We start from the raw sequence: 18,096 nt of genomic DNA, 5'->3' as shown, positions 1-18,096 counted from the left end.
GGTGGCGGGCCGCTGCTGGTCTGCAGTCTGCTAGGAACCGGGCTGCACAGCAGGAGGTGAGAGGCAGGCAAACAAGCGAGGCTGCATCTGCTGCCCCCATCGCTCTCCATCACTCGCATTACCGCCTGAACCCTCCTCCCCCACTGCCTCCGTCCGTGAAAAATTGTCTTCCACGAAACCGGTCCCTGGTGCCAAAAAGGCTGGGGACTGCTGGTATAAGCTGTGGTGGCAGATGCCTTGGGAACCTGCTTTTCTCTCTCAAACGGGGCTCTGTTTATGTAAATTCAGAAGCACCGGACACTAGGTTTCGATCAGGTGTCAGGAGTCCTGGATTCCTGAGCCGGCTTTGTAACTGGTCTTCATAACCAGACCCTGCTTCGGTGTTCTTATCTGGAAAATAGGAGTATCGACATAGCTGTGCGTTTCTCTGTTAAGTGACTGCAAGCATCACATGTATGTGAACGTGTCTTGAAGTGTGTACGTTGCTCTGAAGATGCAAAGTTTTACTACCAAAACAAGAAATATTATTAGTTGATTGTTTTTTGTGGTGATGTGTGTGTATGTGTTTTATTGCTGTCTGAGCATCTTGGCTCTAAGCAGCTGGTCTGGCTGATCCAGGCTTGACTGTTGGCTCCAAGTCAGGAAGACACAATCTCTTGTTCTCACCTCCCCACCGTCGCTTCAAGCTCCCCAGTGAGGAATGGGCTGCCTCATTTTTTTGTCAGTTCAAACCACATCCTGCCCATTTCCACTTTCCATAAGACAGCTCGTGACACTGGCGGTTTTAAGATGCGGCAGGCTTCTCCGTGAAGCGATAGCAGAAGACTTTTTAACAGAAGTGAAAATAATTCATCCAGTGGTTAACGTGTCAGGTCTAGGCATTGAGTTTACCCTCCACCCTTCAACTTGATCCAAACCCCTGATTCGGGGAATGAATGGCTACTCAGCCTTCTCTCACGGTCTCGACTCTTACAGCTTTCTAGACAAAAACTAAGTGCAAGGCAGGAAAGACAGAGGTGTCCCCGAGAGAGGGCTGTGTACTGTCCAGGCTTGGGCCTGAATCCAGCTGATGGCACAGTCTTCAGTAGGTGGAAGGGACCTGGGCAATCTTCTAGTCACTGTACAGATGAGGAAACGTCTTCATTTTACCACTCAGGAAAGTGAGTCCAGTGACAGACAGTGCTTTGACCAAAGAGACAGAGCCCTTTAGAGGCAGAGCCTGGACTGGTTCCTGGGTCTCAGGGCTCCTGGCTCAAGTTCATTCTAAGTAGACCAGTTGTACCCATATCTTTAATTTAAGGACTGTTGACATCACTAGAATAGGTGAATTCGTCCTGGTGACTGGTTTGGGTCCTGGTGACGAAGGCGCACTTCTCACCGCTGGAAGCTGTTTGCTGAAATCCAGGATAGGACCAGCACCAAATAGCAGATGAAGCCCGCGGTCAACTTAGCCATGTCCCAAGCAGGGACACCAAGTGTTACAAATGTTTTGAAAGAATTTGACACTTGAAGAAGGAGAGAAAAAGAAGAGGAAGAAGCAATGGCATTATTATTTGAGTAATCATTAGAGAAAATCAGAACTCTGGGATTCTTAAACTGGTGGTGTGGAATCATTTTTTTTTTTAAGTGCATGAATGCAGATACCACAATCTTTCCAGTTTTCATGGAAAACTGGGCCAAGAGAGGGGAGAGCCATGGCCTGGAGCAGGGCTGCAGAAGAAAGCCGGCCAGGAGACAGATTCAGGACCAGCCTGAGTGGCGAGCATCCCCACAGCGGGCACCCCGCGGCCCCATGCTGACCAGTGGGTGCCCAGGGCCAGTCTTTATGCTTCCATCCAGGAAGCCTGGAAGGTCCAGGCAGCGCTGACCGTAGGAAACAGCATTTTCCAAAGACACCTGCCTCACAGACTTCTGACCTTGGACAATGTTTATCCCCAGGCTGAGGGCTCCCTTATCTTTCAAGGGTACGTGGTGGCCTGTAAACGGTTAACTTATTAACTCGACTTTTGATTCTCTCTGGGGAGCCCAGGACTCCACGGCGCTCTAGCAGGCGCGCGAGTCAGGGGCAGGGGCAGGGTGGTGGGCATGAGTACCAGGAGGCCTCCCGGGCCTCTGGGAGCGGTGAGAGCCCTGAACCTGGACTGGAGAGCTCCAGGGCAGCGGGCACTGCTGCCAACAGCCGGCGCCCGGAAGGGCCCGTCCCAGGCCGCCCGGTTCAGAGCGGCTCTGCTGCAAGCAGAGCTCCTCCACCAGTTTAACTGGCGGCCCAGATAAGAGTGCGGGCTTCTCACACGTTGCACAATCAACCGCTCTGCCAACGGAGGGAAGAGACGAGGCTTTTCCAACCCCTCTGGTCAAAACCAAACTTCCTCGAGGGCTGTCTTCTCCACCATCTCCTCTCCATCACCTATTTTTAGTTTCCAAGTTGGTCTGAATTAGGTGTGGCTGTATTTTTGTGTGTGGGGAGGACGGTGGCTGATTTCCCTTTCACTCATTCAACATCAGCCTGGGGTCTGGCCTGGGCCTCTGGCTTCCTTTCCTGGTTCAAGATGTGTCCGGGGCTGTCGTTGAAGGGCTCAGGCCGCAGGTCCCACTTGGGATGAGTGGATGAGCTCGGCCGTGTGGCTGACAGTGAGTTCAGTGCTGCCGCGTGTTTGGTGGATTCACAAAGGCTTTTGCTCCATCAGGAAGGAATAGTCTTTCTGACAGCTGTGTCCCCAAACTGCCACCCAACAACTTGCCAGTCTGGTCCTCACCCTGCCCTGAAGCTCTCGGTGTGGAAGAGTGATTGGCCTTCCCTTCAGGTGAACTCCACGAGCGCCCCTCGCTCCTGAGCAATTGCTGTTCAGTTACTTCCTCTCCATCACAGCCCTCTGACTGGGCGGCCAGTATGTCATGAAAGCATCGAAGATATCAAACATGTGTTCTGACCTGATTATGAGCCAATTCAGCCATGCGATCCTGGGCTTCTGTCTTACCTGTGGAGAGACTGTACATCCCAAGGACCATCCGCGGCAGGTTCTTTTTCTTTTCTTCAGCCACGCCATGCGGCTCGTGAGGATCTTAGTTCCCCAATCAGGGATGGAACCCTGGGCCAGGGCAGTGAAAACACCAAGTCCTAACCCCTGGATCGCCAGGGAATTCCCACGGCAGGTTCTTTCTAAATTCCAAGGTAGGATAAGCCAAAGCGGTGATCACACAAGTTCTAGGGCTCAAGAAAAAAGAAAAAGGAGAGTCAAGAAGAACCCTCAAGGGACTGAGAACAGGAGAGAGAAAAGGAGAGGGAAACCGGAGTGGGGGGGGGCGTGCGGAGGTGCCACCGAGGTTTGCACAGGGGCGGCCCCCAGCCCAGGGTCTGCTCAGCCTGATGCTGCAGCTCCTGGTGCAGAGCAGCCCGGGGATGCTGAGACCGAGGAGAGCCGGCCGGCCAGGGCGTGGACCCCCGGGGCCCTCTTCTCCACTAGGTCTGCTGAGGGCACTGCCGGCGTTGCCCCAGGACTGGGTGGAGAGGAATGACCGGCTCGGAGGACCCGAAGTCCCCTGCTCTTTGCTCCTCTGTGCTCAGCTATGAGGGACTGACAGCCGGCCTCCGTGCCATAGGGCAGGGGGACCGCTGCAGCCTGAGCCCGTGGTCCCCTCACCTCTGCTCCCTGACATCAGGGGGAGGCTCACTGAAGCTCCAAATCCCTAACTAAACTGGGTCCGACAGTTACGTGGCACATTCAAGGACGTTGAAGCCCCAACTGGAATAAAGGCCCTGAGGAACGGAGGATGCTTTAAAACGTCCATGGGGTGCGTGCACGTGTGAACTAAACATCGCACTCATGCTGTCCCTGCAGCTCACCCGGGGCCACAGGTGAGCCAACTAGTGTCCCTGACTGCCTGCTGCAGCCTCTCTGCACGGGTCACCTGATCCTCGTTCTTTCCTGGGCCTGGAGCCCTGGGGAGCAGAGGGACCCGCCCTCTTCCCACACTGTACAGAGCGCCTTCTGTGTTTTGCCACTGCCGAATTTACACAGATGTGGTCCAGCAAGGCACGTCCCCAGTGTGATCCCTGGGCTCTGCTGCGCGCATCCAATCCCTAGCACCACCCCCCAATCCACCTTTCTCGTCTCACCGCCTCTCCCCCTCCACCAGTTGCTCACCAGTCATTTGAAACTGTCTTTGGTGACGGAGACTCTGAGTGCCAGCGGTTTATCTGCTGTGCATGATTCCAAGAATTCAAGTGGGAAAGAAAGGTTGAGGGAGAGAGGCTGGTCATGAAAGTTCACGGATAACTTGTCCAAGGTCCCCTGGAAGCCCTGGGACTGGAAGCGAAGCACAAGCACCTCTTCATCGTTCTGGGGTCCCTCTGTCATCATGACATCTTTTTCTGTCCAGCGTTCGTGGCTCCTCTGGGGGTGTTTTGCCTGCCCTGTGTCTCCACTCCTCACCATGGCTCCTGACACCCCCAGAGCTTGCTCGCCTGTGCCCACCTGGGAAGCCACAGCTTCTTGTCACACCGCACGGTGGGCGAGTGGATGGACATCTGCTGTGTAAACAGATCCTCCTAGGGTGTGGAGGTGGGAGGCAAAGAATCTCCTCGTTTCAGATCAGCTCAGCTGTAATGAAGAGGCGCTGACAGATAGATAAGAAAAGCCCAGCCTTTTCTGTTGGGCATTGCAGTTTATGCTGCGCAAAGTTGTCTGTGCCCACGATGAAAGCTGGAAGGAGGACAGTGTCACAGATTGGAATGCGGACGTGGCGGGAGACTGCGTGTGCCTGCGTGCATGTGTGTGCACGTAGGTGTGCGCGTGCATGCGTGTGAATACTCCAGGAAGAAGGAGAAGGGAGCAGCCCCACGTGACTGGAGAGGGCCGGAGCCAATTATTTCGAAAGACCCTGGGTGGTGATCTGGAGGGGACAGGAGACAAAGTTCTTCTGAGTAGGACCCCAAGGCTAAGAATAAAAAAGGAGAAACCCTTTCGGCTTGGACTAGAGCCTGGTTCAGGAAGGCTCCTTTGGATTCCTTGGGACCCCAATGGGGTTAGAAAAGACCTTGTTTTTTAAAATAGAATTTGGAGAAAATCCCCTATTGCATGAAAAGGGTCAGAAGAATCAGGTAGTCCTCTGAGTGGGGCAAATCCAGGCCCGCTTCAGCAGAGACACGGCGGCGGCTTTGGGAGCCTCCTGACGAGGGAAGAACGGAGTCTCTCCACCTCCTGAGGGGCACGGCTGGTGGTTGAGAGGTCCCGGGGGACCCCTGAAATGAAGAGAATCTTCCAATGGGTTACTTCCCTTTGATATCAGCTGGGAAGCATTTTCTAAGTGGACCAACACGGTAAAACGACAGAGGATGCCTGAGGTCAAGACCAGTGAAGGAAGCCTTTAGCTGGGGAGAAGTGAGCAGGCTAGGGGGTCACACCCTGCTTTCCAGCACCTCCAGTGCGCCCTAAGGTGAAATTACTGGACCATGATCCCTCTGCTTGTTTCCCCATGTGTGGCAGGAGAGGGTGGGGATGCTGGGAGCATGGTGGGGTGGGAACAGGCTAGTTGAACAAGTCTGGGTGCTTATTTCAGGTCCCCTAACCTGGATCCTTGCGGTTAAGGCTCCTTCTAGCACAGGTTTGACCAGAGCCCCAGAGAGCGCTCTGCACAGAGATGGTACTCACCAAGTGTGTGTGGGTGATGGTCCCCCAGATCAACTCGCTGCTTTTCCTTCTGGTATTTGGGATATAAAAAAAGAGGTTTTTGAGGTTTTTTTCTTTTTGCCTGGAATATGCCACCAAGGTCAGGTTTCAAAAGTTACAGGAAATTGAGAACTAACAGGGCTTTCAAAGGACCTGGAGGAAAAGATACTAGATTCATCCTGGTGTGACTGTTTGACCCGGTCAGCTCCCCCATCTCTGTAGAGCAGGGGTCTATGGGACCACATAGATGACAGGATGAGGCCCCGGCATTCAAGAATTTGCAGTCCTGCTGGGGAACCAGGTGAACGTGTTTGGAAATATTAGAGGACAACTGAGGCCACGAGCACAGGAGAAATCCAGGAGGAGGGACTGCTGCGTAGGTGTCTTCAGGGAAGGATTCACAAGGCTGGGGGGGGTGTGTGATTCGGCCCCAGAAGGATGAGGATGGTCTAGGTAATGGACAGGAGGGGGAAGGAATTCTAGAAGGTGTATGTATGTATCAGTGTGTGAGAGTGTGTGTGTACGTGTGTCAGAACAAATACAAGTTTGGAAGCAGGGTGAACTGGGGACATTGGCTAAGAAGAGTGGTTAATATTGTTTGAGCTTCCCACCTGCCAGGTGACATGTTTACCCACGTTATCCCACCCCATCGTTACAACAGCCCTGAGAGTTGATTATCGTGTTCGTTTTGCAGATGAGAAAACCAAGGTTCAAAGAGGCTTGGGCCACGGGGTTCCTAAGGGAAAGAAATAGAATGCAAGCTCACATCTATCTCCAAACCTTTGTTCTTCATCACACCGCTCGTGAGACCTGCCTGTTGGAAGTGGAGGGTGTAGAGTTGAGTGGTGAGACGTGGGGGAAGGAGGGGTCCATGTGGACACTGGTGACAGGAGAGGAAACAGAAGAGCCCAGTCTTACTTCAGGAGGCCACAGGAAGTTGTGGCCAGTCTTTGAGCACCAGAGAGACGTGGATAATGGTGTGTTTAGAACACGTGAACGGCAGGGTGGGGGGTGGATTTGCTGGAAGATGCCAGAGGGCAGAGAGAACACTTAGAAGGCACTGTGGCCCCAAACTGAGGTGGAGAGGGTAGCAAAAGAGAGGCAAGGGCCGAGCAGAAAGGCATCTCAGGGCTTTCCTGGTGGCGCAGTGGTTGAGAGTCTGCCTGCTGCTGCAGGGGACACAAGTTCGTGACCCGGTCCAGGAAGATCCCACATGCCGCAGAGCGGCTGGGCCCGTGAGCCATGGCCGTCCATGAGCCTGCGCGTCCAGAGCCTGTGCTCCGCAACGGGAGAGGCCACAACAGTGAGAGGCCCACATACCGCCAAAAAAAAAAAAAAAAAAGGCATCTCAGAAGGAAACAGAACTCGGCCATAGAAGAGGCCTTGGGCGGAGGAAAGTGCCTGGAGAGGTGACACCACGAGCAGAAAGGAAGCTTTCTGGAGGGGAGGCCCCCAGGAGGTGAGAAATGACTTCAGGCTGGGACACCACGGCCGCATCTCCCAAAGTGTGTTCTGCGTCCCCTGCAAGGAAGGACCTACCCCTGGTTGAACTTCAGGAGCCCTGGGTGGAACAAAGTAAAGGGTCTTCATCATGGAACTTCTCATAGCCTTTGATAAACCAATGTGACTCGACAAGAGGGGAATGTAAAATGTGGTATTTCTCAAACTTATTTGACTTATTTCTCAAAGTGTGGAGCTGGTGTTCCACAGAATACTCTTTGGGAAACGTGGGTAACATACCAACCTGGAAATTCGGGTGCAGAGCCAAGGCTCTTGTTACGCTGACCTATTAAGTTTTCTTGTTTGTTCTGTTTTCTTAATCGCGCTTTGTCCCCTTCTAGAAGCTGAGATTCTCTTCCCTGGAGTCTGCAGCTCAGGGAGCCTTGGGGTCGTGGGGTTGCTCGCCGTGTGACTGGAGAGCAGGCAGGAGTGGTCCCACCTGGGCAGCAGCACTTCTCTAGGCTTCCTGAGGACGGGGGTGACCTTACCCTGCGTGGCAAGCCCGTGCCAACCTTGGGAAGGGCTCTCCCCAGCTCCCCACCACATCTGTGTGCTGGTAGATGTGGGAGAGCCCTGCTCTGTCCAAATATCATTCTGCCTCAGGGGAGATAACCAACAGGGACTTTAGAACAGCCTGGGGGCTACGGCCAGATCGCAGTAAAAATAATCATCTGACTTCTTTGCTATAGAAGAGAGTTCAGAATAAGAAGAATCTTGGATTCCATCCAAGTGGTGTTAGTTACAAAGGAGCCAGAAGAACCGCAGGAGAAGATCTCACTGGTGCGGCAGTTCTGGGCCCTCGGGGACTGGACGATGGTGAAACCGGGGAGTATTTAGGGAGAAGGACGCGTCTGTCGGCATCCTTACTGGTTGCACAGCGCCGCATGGCGAGTCCCCACTGGGGACAGAAGGATTGGCTCCAGGGACGATTCAGCAGGTTGGGAATCTGGACACCAGATCTCCTAACCCCAGTCCAGCCACCGATGGGCTGGCTGACCCCAGGGCAAATCACTTTGTGTGGTTTCCTCATTTGGAAAGAAAAAAAAAAGAGATAAAATCTGATCTACCTCCCAGAGATTCGGGGTGGTTTCTGTTTTGCTTTTTTGCGAAGAACAACTAATAAAAATGATACCAAACTCCTCTGAAAATAAATACAGGCTCTATGCGTTTCTAGCAATAATAGCACGTATTCTCCTTGGGATCGTGGCTCAACTTACCACGATAAAATCACTGGTAAATTTCTAAAAAGTTACCCCTTTGTGCACATACCTTCTCCATAGAAAATGGTTTTCTGTTAGAAAAAGTTAAAGGACACTCCAGGCCTTTCATTTGGGGTTTATGTATTTCTTTTCCCTCGTTGAATAACACTCTCTTTCTCCAGGTTTCATTTTGGTCATATTTCAGAAATGGCTGAATTTCAGATTCTGAACACCCGCGCACGGGAGGGCGAATTGAGAAAAAATAATGCGATTAGGAGATAAGTAAACAAACATTTTAATTGAGACTCAAACTGTAGAAGTACTTTGGGCAGTATGGAATTACATGTTTCCATATTCTTTGTTGATTTGCATGAAGCCGAAACCCAGAAGGTTATATTAAACGTAATCACCTAACTCCATGGGGCCTGGAGAGTGTTTTTCATGTGGCAATTTAAAGGCGAGTGATTGTGCAAAACACAATGGCACAAAGAAATGTTTCTGCTGCTTTTGTTTCTTTCAGAAAGGAAATTAGCTCTGGGGGAGGGCAGAAAAGTACCATATTTCAGACCCCTACCCTGTAAAAGGGAAATACCTTGAGGGACCTCACTGATCCCTTAGGAAAGGTGGATTTGAGTCTAACACGGAATGAGGTCTTAATGCAGGTTTTATGTTTTGAGAACCAGGTCTCTGGCTCTTAGGAGTGCTTCTAAGTTGAAAACTTTACTGTATTTGAATTTTTTTTCTTTTTGCATTTAATACATATTTCATAGACTTCTGTCTTAAAAGATTTCTGATTGATTGACCGCAGGGAGCCAGCTCTCTTATCTAACTGGACTAAGTTCCCACCTTCTCTCCAAAAACCCAGAACATCCAGGAAGGCCAAACGGATCGTGGAAGAAGCTGCCCGGTTCTTTCTCATCTGATGTCATGAGTTACTGAGTGGTAACTGGAAAGTGCTCACCCAGTTCCTCTCTCCTTTCTCCGCTGGATGCTAAGTGGGCTCGCCGTCATAAAGCAAGCGTGTGGTTTACTGGGCCTCGCAGCCTTCCCTTCCTCGCTCAGCTGGAAGTGTCTGAGAGCAGAGGCATAGCGCCCTGTAGTCGTAATAGCTAATCGTAGACCCAAGGCCACTCAGTCCCAGAACGTCAGCCTTTACCTCACTTGTAATTTTCCTTACGTCAGTTTGGACCCCTTAGAGTTGCCCTGTCCAACGCATAGCTACTAGCCACATGTGGCTATTTAAATTTAAACGAAATAAAATTAAATGAAATTTAAAATTTAGTTCCTTGGTCACACTAGATGCATTTCAGGTGCTCAAGGTGGCTGCTGTATTGGACAGTTCAGATATAGGACATTTCTGTCATCACAGAAAGTTCTGTTGAATGGCGCTGCCTCAGACATTAGCCAGAGAGGGACTTCATCTTTGCTGAATTTTAAGAAACTGAGACCCAAAGAGGTTAAATGACTTTTCCAAGGATTCCCAGGAATTTACGAAAAATATATTTCTTGGCTCTTTTGGAATCCTGAGGATATCCTATATTTCGATCTTGATTTTTAAAATTTCTACATCAGATGCATATTTGATTTTTGCAAGCAAAGGAATCTAATATAACGATGGTCTTGCGGTATAAAAACACTGATTCTTTTTGGAGATGCTCAATCAACCTGTTATAGTTAATTATGTCTAAATTATTTTTCCTGCTTTTAGTGACCTGTGAATTTCACAAGAAAAAGGAAGTCTGGATTAATTTTTGGAGAAACATTCCTTTATTTATTCCCTATCCTGGATTGTGTTAGTAATATTGTTATGCTACGAAAGACACTCGGAAAACTGGAATCAATTACATGAGAAGGCCGGGGAGTCACAGGACCCATCATTGTAACATCCACGGTCAGTTAGCATCATTGGTCAGACTCAGGGTGGGAAGACAGTGCTAGAGACTTACCACACATGTGTGTCCCAAATGTTCTTCGTAGACTCTTAGCTTCACTTAGAGCCAAAACAGACAATAAATGTCTCTCTCACTCAACTGTGTCCAGGATTTATGCAGTGCCTGGTGTGAGATCTCACTGCGGACAAGAATTCACCTTGGGTGGCAGGGCTGAAGCCTTGCTCAGGTGCAGAAACCAAATGCAAAGAGCCACAGAGCACTAGAGACGGGGAGTTCAGGACTTGGGGACTCTTGAAGAAGGTCCGTCCAGACGAGGGGCCCAGAAACTCCTCTGAGAGCCACCTTTCCTGCTAGGCTCCCTTGGATACAAGGAATTTATCCCAATGGAGATCAAAGGGGATTCTGGACCACTGTTTTAAGTTATTAATTAAGTGAAATTGATCTGCAATTATTTCAAAAGCTAACCAAACCATGGTATAGAGAGAAGATAAAAGAAAGAATCTGGGCTCACCGTAGCTCTTATTAACTTCCTCTTTGTAATGAATACCGCTCCTTGTGTTCCAGCGAGCCCTTGCCTACCCACGTGCAAAAAGGAAACACCAAAGAAAGCAGCAAGGCATCTTCTCTTGTCACAGTGAGTTGTGTTTCTCTAACTCTGGGGCTTAGACTTGTTGACGAAGACACCATAAAAGGCTGATGTGCCCCTTGGGTGTGATTTTTATCGAACAGACACCAAGTATTGGGACAGTGGAAGAACTTCTGGCCAGTGTATCGGGTGAATTACATGATAAGACGGTGCATCCCAGAATAGCAAACCAACTGGGGAGGACTCAGAAAACAGGAGACCAAGTCCAAGAAGAACAGATGAGGCACAGAGCACCCATCAAATACCACAGGGCGGGGCAGATAAGGGTCAGAGCCCAGAGGTTGGAGGATTAGCAAACCCAACAGTAGTATTCTGGTCTCTTGTAATTCTGCCCGGCATGGCTGAGCAAGGGCTCCCTGAGTTCTCTCATAGTCAAGAAGGAGGGTTAAAGTAGCACAGAAGGCAAGGCCTTGCTGGCAATGTCAAGAGCATCTTCCGCCTCTCAAGGTGAGCCCTTCTCCTGCCCACACTCAGCCTGGACATGTGCTATGCGGTTTTTGGAATGGGTCTTCTAGTCCGCAGCACCCTGACCAGCCAGGGTCTAGTGCATCCATGCTCCTTGGAAATGATTATCAGTTAAACCAGATATTCTTCCTAACTCCTGATGTATTTTAATGAGGAGATGGAGAGAGAACCATCTGTAGAAAAGGCATTATCCCTGTGTGCTCTGAGGACAGAGCATGGGAAGAATCTTAAAGGCTCTGGAGTGGGAGTGAGGTGTGCACGGAAGATGCACAGGAAGCAAGATGAAATGAAACCAGAGGAAATGGCTGGGCTGCGGCTGGGAAGTAAAGGCTGAGCTTTGAAGAGGGGCAGCTCTGGCACCAGACCTTGACCCTGCAGATGATGGTCTCCCTGAACGCCGGGGCTTCTGGATCGAGGCGCGTGGATGGCTGGGAGCTGACCGTGCGGGCTGGCGGTCATGGGGACCGACATGACTGGGGAAGTGCAGGGGTGAGGATTATACTTTACACATGTGACACTGTGCTGAGTTTGGCCTCGAAGGCATTACTGGTGAACTCAGAAAGGGAAGTCTGATGTAGTTGGAAAACTCAAACCTCAGCTCCACTACTATGAGCTGTGATGCTTTGTGAAAATAAATTAACCTCTCTGAACCCTGGTTTCTACTGTGGTAGGCTGAATGATGACACCCCCCCACACCCTCCCGAGACGTCCACATGCTAATCTCTGGAATGTATGAATATGTCACCTTATATGGTAAAACGGACTTTGCACGTGTGATTAAGTTAAGGCTCTTGAGATGGGGAGAATCCTGTGTTGTCCAGGTGGGTCCAGTGTCATCATAGGGTGCTTATGAGAGGAATGCAAGAAAGTGAGAGTGAGAGAGGGGTGTGATGAGGTTGGAATGATGCAAAGAAGGGGCCATGAGCCAAGGATGTGGGAGGCTTCTAGAAGCTGGAGAAGGCAAGGAAGTGGAGTCCCCCTAGAGCTGCCAGAAGGAACATGGCTCTGACACCTTGATTTTAACACAGTGGGACCTATAAAGTGCAACGATAATGGTACCCACCTCATAGGTCTGCTGCGACAGTTTAAATAAGACAGTGTATCTAAGGCACTTAGCAAAGTGGATGTCAAGTAAATCGTAGATGGTTTTATCATGTGTTTTATAAAGTCATATTATGAGAGCCAGGGCTGGATCCCACTACACTGCACTAAGCCAACTTGGCGTGGTTGGAAGTGGCTGCATCTCTTAGAAATTATGGTACAGCATTTTAGGATTGCTGGAACCCAAGGAGTTGCTTCTGAGTCCTTTATCCCAGAAGGCTTTGGGGACCCACAGACGTGTGACTGAAGTCCTGCGTTCCAGCTCCGCACAGCCACGATCTTGGTGGCATTTGCAGGGCTGCAGGTGCACCTAAGGCACTCAGATAATGTGACAGTGGCGAATGAAAAATGTCACCAAGCCGTGTGGCTGTGAAGTAGGCAACTGGCGGGTGTGGATTTCAGAGTAAGAACATGCTCTGTGCTCGTGGACATGGGCATGGATGAATTTGGTCACATGTGAACAGATCAGAGTGACAAAAACTGTGGCTGAGGGAAGCCCAAGACCCTTCTTGGTTTCTGTCTTTGTGGAGTGTATGTACACGGCCTCGCCACGAGTAGGGGATGAGTGTGATGACATAATGACTAAATTCTGTTCGAACTTGAATTAGTTGTGGTACCACTGGGTGGAACATAGGGGAAGTAATTAGTGAAGGCAAATGGGAAAAGTCCAAAACTGGAATTTTGTTTTTAAGTAACACTGGGCAGAGAACCATTTAGGAATGAAGACAGCATATTTCCCTAGTCCCCTGCGCACAGATCTCACTTTAAAGAAAACAATGAGAAGGTAAATTTTTTTTTTTTTTTTTTTTTTGTCGTATGCAGGCCTCTCACTGCTGTGGCCTCTCCCGTTGCGGAGCACAGCCTCCGGATGCGCAGGCTCAGCGGCCATGGCTCATGGGCCCAGCCACTCCGCAGCATGTGGGATCTTCCTAGACCGGGGCACGAACTTGTGTCTCCTTCATCGGCAGGCGGACTCCCAACCACTGTGCCACCAGGGAAGCCCGAGAAGGTAAATTTTAAGTGGTGTCATGGGAAATGTTAGAAGCTAATGTTACTAATCTGAAAGCTATCGGGGCAAGGAACTATCCAGGCGGTTATGGGGTAGAGGTATTGCAGGAACTCTCCACAGACCTCTCAAATTGTTGGTCTTTGAAAATAAGGTCCACGTGCAATGTTCTCTGCAGTGTCATTGTCAAGATAGTTACTAAGTTTATAGCTAGGCATTATCAAGATGGATTCTCATGATGAGTACCTGTCTCCAAGGATCACAGTTGATTATTATCCTGGGGGTCATGTATCATTCTCTCCCTTTCTGTGTCTCTCTCAGTAAATAGAAATGAAAAGTCAAGGTTTGGGAATAATTAAGAAAATTGTTGACCTTGTAGGTAATTATAGGAATTTGCTACTTTGATTCAGCTTCCTAATATAAATCCTTACTCTGTCTTTGTAAATATTGCGGGCCGTTATTTTCCGTGGCTGCACAGCCTTTAATAGTTTGGAATAATAAATAATGTGAATTTCTATTTTGGGTGGCACCTCAGCCCCTTCACATTCACCATTTTGATCTTCACGCTGCTGCCTCAGCAGGTTGGTAGGACATGACAGGACAAAACGGTGCAGTTCTGCTGAATTGAGGAGAAACCTAAGGTTCAAAGAGGTGGAATGCTTTACCCAAGCTCATACTTCTAGCCAGCCACAATTTGAATCCAGATCTTCTGATAGCAAGTGTTCGAAGCCCACCATTAGGGCTTGAAACACTTTCATTGAACATACCGCAATCTGGTTTCCCTTCTGACCTAACAGCAGATGTTTCAAAAGTAAGAATTCTTTTGGGAAAGTCTGGAAAAGAGGGTTTGAGGTGTTGCAGGAAGGGGGACCCCTTCCAGGGCCTGCCTGAGAGTGGGCCGTTGCCTAACACTCAGAAATGAACTGTCCGAGGAGACCCACGTGCTGACAAAGCAAGAGACTTTATTTGGAAGGGGCGCCTGGGCGGAGAGCAGCAGGGTGAGTGAACCCAGGAGGACTGCTCTGCCACGTGGCTCGCGGTCTCAGGTTTTATGGTAATGGGGTTCATTTCCGGGTTGTCTCTGGCCAGTCATCTTGCTTGGCCCGTAGTTTGACTCAGGGTCCTTCCTGGTGGCGTGCACGTCGCTCAGCCAAGATGGATTCCAGCGAGGAAGATCCTGGGAGTTGGTAGGACATATGGACTGGCGTGTCCTCTCTCCTTTTGACTTTTCTGAAATTCTTCTGTTGGTGGTAGCTTGTTAGTTCCGCGTTCCTTACCAGGAGCTCCTGGTGTAAAGTAACTCATGCAAGTGGTTGCTTTTGTGCCTGGCCAGGGCGGGCGGTTTCCGTCAGTGGTTCCCCTAACAGAGGCAGTCGGAGAGAAAGATGCTTTTCAGCCTTCCCAACTTAATTAGCATGGGGGTAGGGGAAATGGGGGCAGACAGAGGAAGGCATTTTACAGGCATGTTGTTCGTGTGTGGGCGCTAAAACATCCGTACATGGAGTCTAGAGTGGAGCCATTCAACGTGGTAGCCACCAGCCCCATGCGGAGATGGAGCCCTTGAAATCTGGCTCATTTGAATTGCGATGTGCTCCAACTGTCAATTCCACACCAATTTCAAAGACTTCATATAAAAAAGGATGGAAATGACCTCAGTCATTTTCATATTGATTATATGTTGATATATTGGGTTAAATAAAATGTTATTAAAATTAATTCCATGTACTATTTTTAATTTTTAATGCGATTACTGGAAGATGAAAAATCACAAATGTGGCTCACATCTTATTTCTGTTGGATGGCACTGGTCCAGAGGTTTCCTGTTTGGATAAGACTTGGTAGGTGAGGGTAAGTGAGGCCAGGAGTCCAGCTGGGTCTCAAAGAGGACAGAGAGTCCTACAGCAGAGGGCCAGGGGAGAGCTGGTCCACCCTGCCCTAGGGAATGGGGCCTTATTATGCAAGAACATTAAAGAAGCAGCAAGAGTTCTATGTGGCAATTTCAATGGAAACATTTTCACTTCTGAGACCTAGTTTCTTCCTAAACTCCACCCAAGGCAACATGGATTATTGCTTCCTGGAAACTCAACTAGGGGACTTGAAAGTGTCTCATATTAAAAACAGAAAAACCCAAGAAGGAGACAAATAATTATATTTCTAAAAACTTTTAGAACAAATGCTTGCTTGTGAGAAATAATTTTCCTATAAATATTTTATTCCTCCTTTTCTTTCTTTTGTACCCTGGCTGAGGAGTTCCACATGGACACAGGAGATGATGTTCCCCTTGGGAGAGAAGATCAAAGCCTCCCTGGGTCTACTTGCTGTTGAATTCTCCTCACGGTCTTTGCAGCTTCTACTCCCTCCTGTTTGCTGGGCTCTGAGATGAAGTGGGCTCAAAAGTTTGGAAAAACAGAGAGAGAATGCAGGAAAAAAATCCACAGCTACGTAGCATCTAAGCCAGTTGTTTCAGACAGAAAGTTCCAAATCTTGGCTAGAAAGAGAGAAATGTTTACTTTTTTTTTGTCTGTGGGAACCTGCCCCTAAACAACCCACTTTCAAAGAGAATGTGTAGTGATATAAATAGCAAGTTAGCCTGATTGATGTAAGATGACCCCAGAAAACAAGGAGCTTATTCAATTGGGCTTGATAAATATTTTATCAAGAAAAAAAGGAAAAAAAAAAAAGCCAAACAGACAAGACACTAGATAGAGAGTTCCTGAGGCTAAGGACTGGGTCTTAATAATTCCTAAATCCTAGAGCTCTGTCCCACACCTGTCCTAGGAGTAGAGCTCAACAGACGTTTGTTGGCCCACTGGATCCACTCATCAGCTTGTAGGAGAAGAGTCAGAGTTCTCCAGGGGGTGAGAAAAGAAAGAAGGAAAGAACAGGCCCTGATTGCTTTGGGATTTGCCTTTCCTTATAGATGTGGGCTCAGATATTTCAGCAGCATAGATTAAGAATGATACAGGAGCATACAACCAAGGACACACAGACAAATGACAAGTGGGGTAAGATGGGCAATGAGCTGCAGTTCTGTGGTTTTTTAATGGGAAAGAAAAAAGAATTTTAAAACACAGATTTGCAACAAAAATAATACATTTCAAATTGACTAGCCTCTCACGCTTTTCTATGACAGAAGTGAGCCTGTGCATTTAATTGAATTTTTGTGACTCTAAGGCTTTGTTTTTATTTGTTGCTGGAATGAATATTTATTACAATTATCATTACCCAATTACCTGCTGGGTCCTGGGGGGAGGGAATGTATCCTCTGCCCCTCCCCCATCCATCTTGGAGCTTCCAGTAAAGTCCAGGGGGAGTGCCTAGAGGGGTAGGCAGGGCAGGAGTCTTCCAGCAGTTGCTGATGTTCCATTAAAAGGAGTTTGAAAAGGCATTTACCACCCTTCCACATGTTCAAGTTGACATTTAACTTTTAAAATTTAAAGATAAATAGTTGCAAAGGATTTTCTCTCCAATGCATTGTGAATAGTATGGGAAAGAAAATTGTCCCGAAACTATCTGTGGCAGAACTTTTTTTGTATGATGTAATTTATAACCCCTTCCGTGAAGTAATTATGATTCTTGATAAAATGCTTGAGTAACTTCCAGATAGACTTTAATGGGATTAAGAAATCCTGAGAAGTTAGGCTTCCCCGTTCACTATCTTAAGACACATCAGTCAGGCTCTGGGCATTCTTTGGTGGTGGGACCACTTTTTTTCCCTCTGGATTGTCTCTGACAATCCCTGAATTGAGGCCAGTTTGAAATAGAATTTTGACACATACTAATAACAAGTTTGTCTGAGAAGTTATTTTAGCAAATGACATTGTACAAATAACTTTGTTGCACCACTTTTTCATTATAGACAGTGGAATCTAAATGCCATAACAATAATCATGCATAATACTCAGCATCAATTACATGAAAAAAACAGGAACAAGTTATTTTTTGACCCCAGGAAGTTTTACATTTTTCCTTTTCTTCCCTAAAATTCATATTTCTACCCTCCATTTTATCCTAATACGATATGTCTTACAACTGAAAGTTTAAAATTGGTTAACCTGTCATAACTTTCTACAACGAAAGTAAACTATGAATTTTTGTGACCATAAGGCTTTACTTTTTTGTTCCTAGGTTGAATAATTCAATAATTACAATTATTATTATTACCCAACTAATAAAAATGTACAAATATATTACACATTTTGATAAACTGTTATTAAATCTAAATTTTAAATTTTATTGGAAATACAAGTGTTAATGAGATAAATGGGGCTGGTTTATCATCCTCCCCCTCCCCACCAAGAAGGACAAGTATCTATAAATAGAAATGACCTGTTACTAGAAAGAGCTAGGGTTCACCATCAAACCCAAAAAGGAGAGAAAGAAGCTAAAAATTCTGGTTTGAAGTGCGCATTTTAAGATAACCAAAGCAGGGGCTTCCCTGGTGGCGCAGTGGTTGAGAATCTGCCTGCCAATGCAGGGGACACGGGTTCGAGCCCTGGTCTGGGAGGATCCCACATGCCGCGGTACACGGGCCTCTCACCGCTGTGGCCTCTCCCGTTGCAGAGCGCAGGCTCCGGACGCACAGGCTCAGCAGCCATGGCTCACGGGCCCAGCCGCA

This window comes from Orcinus orca, chromosome 15 (assembly GCF_937001465.1).
Source record: "Orcinus orca chromosome 15, mOrcOrc1.1, whole genome shotgun sequence".
Classification (NCBI taxonomy): Eukaryota; Metazoa; Chordata; class Mammalia; order Artiodactyla; family Delphinidae; genus Orcinus; species Orcinus orca.
Note: the sequence above shows the minus strand (reverse complement) of the source record.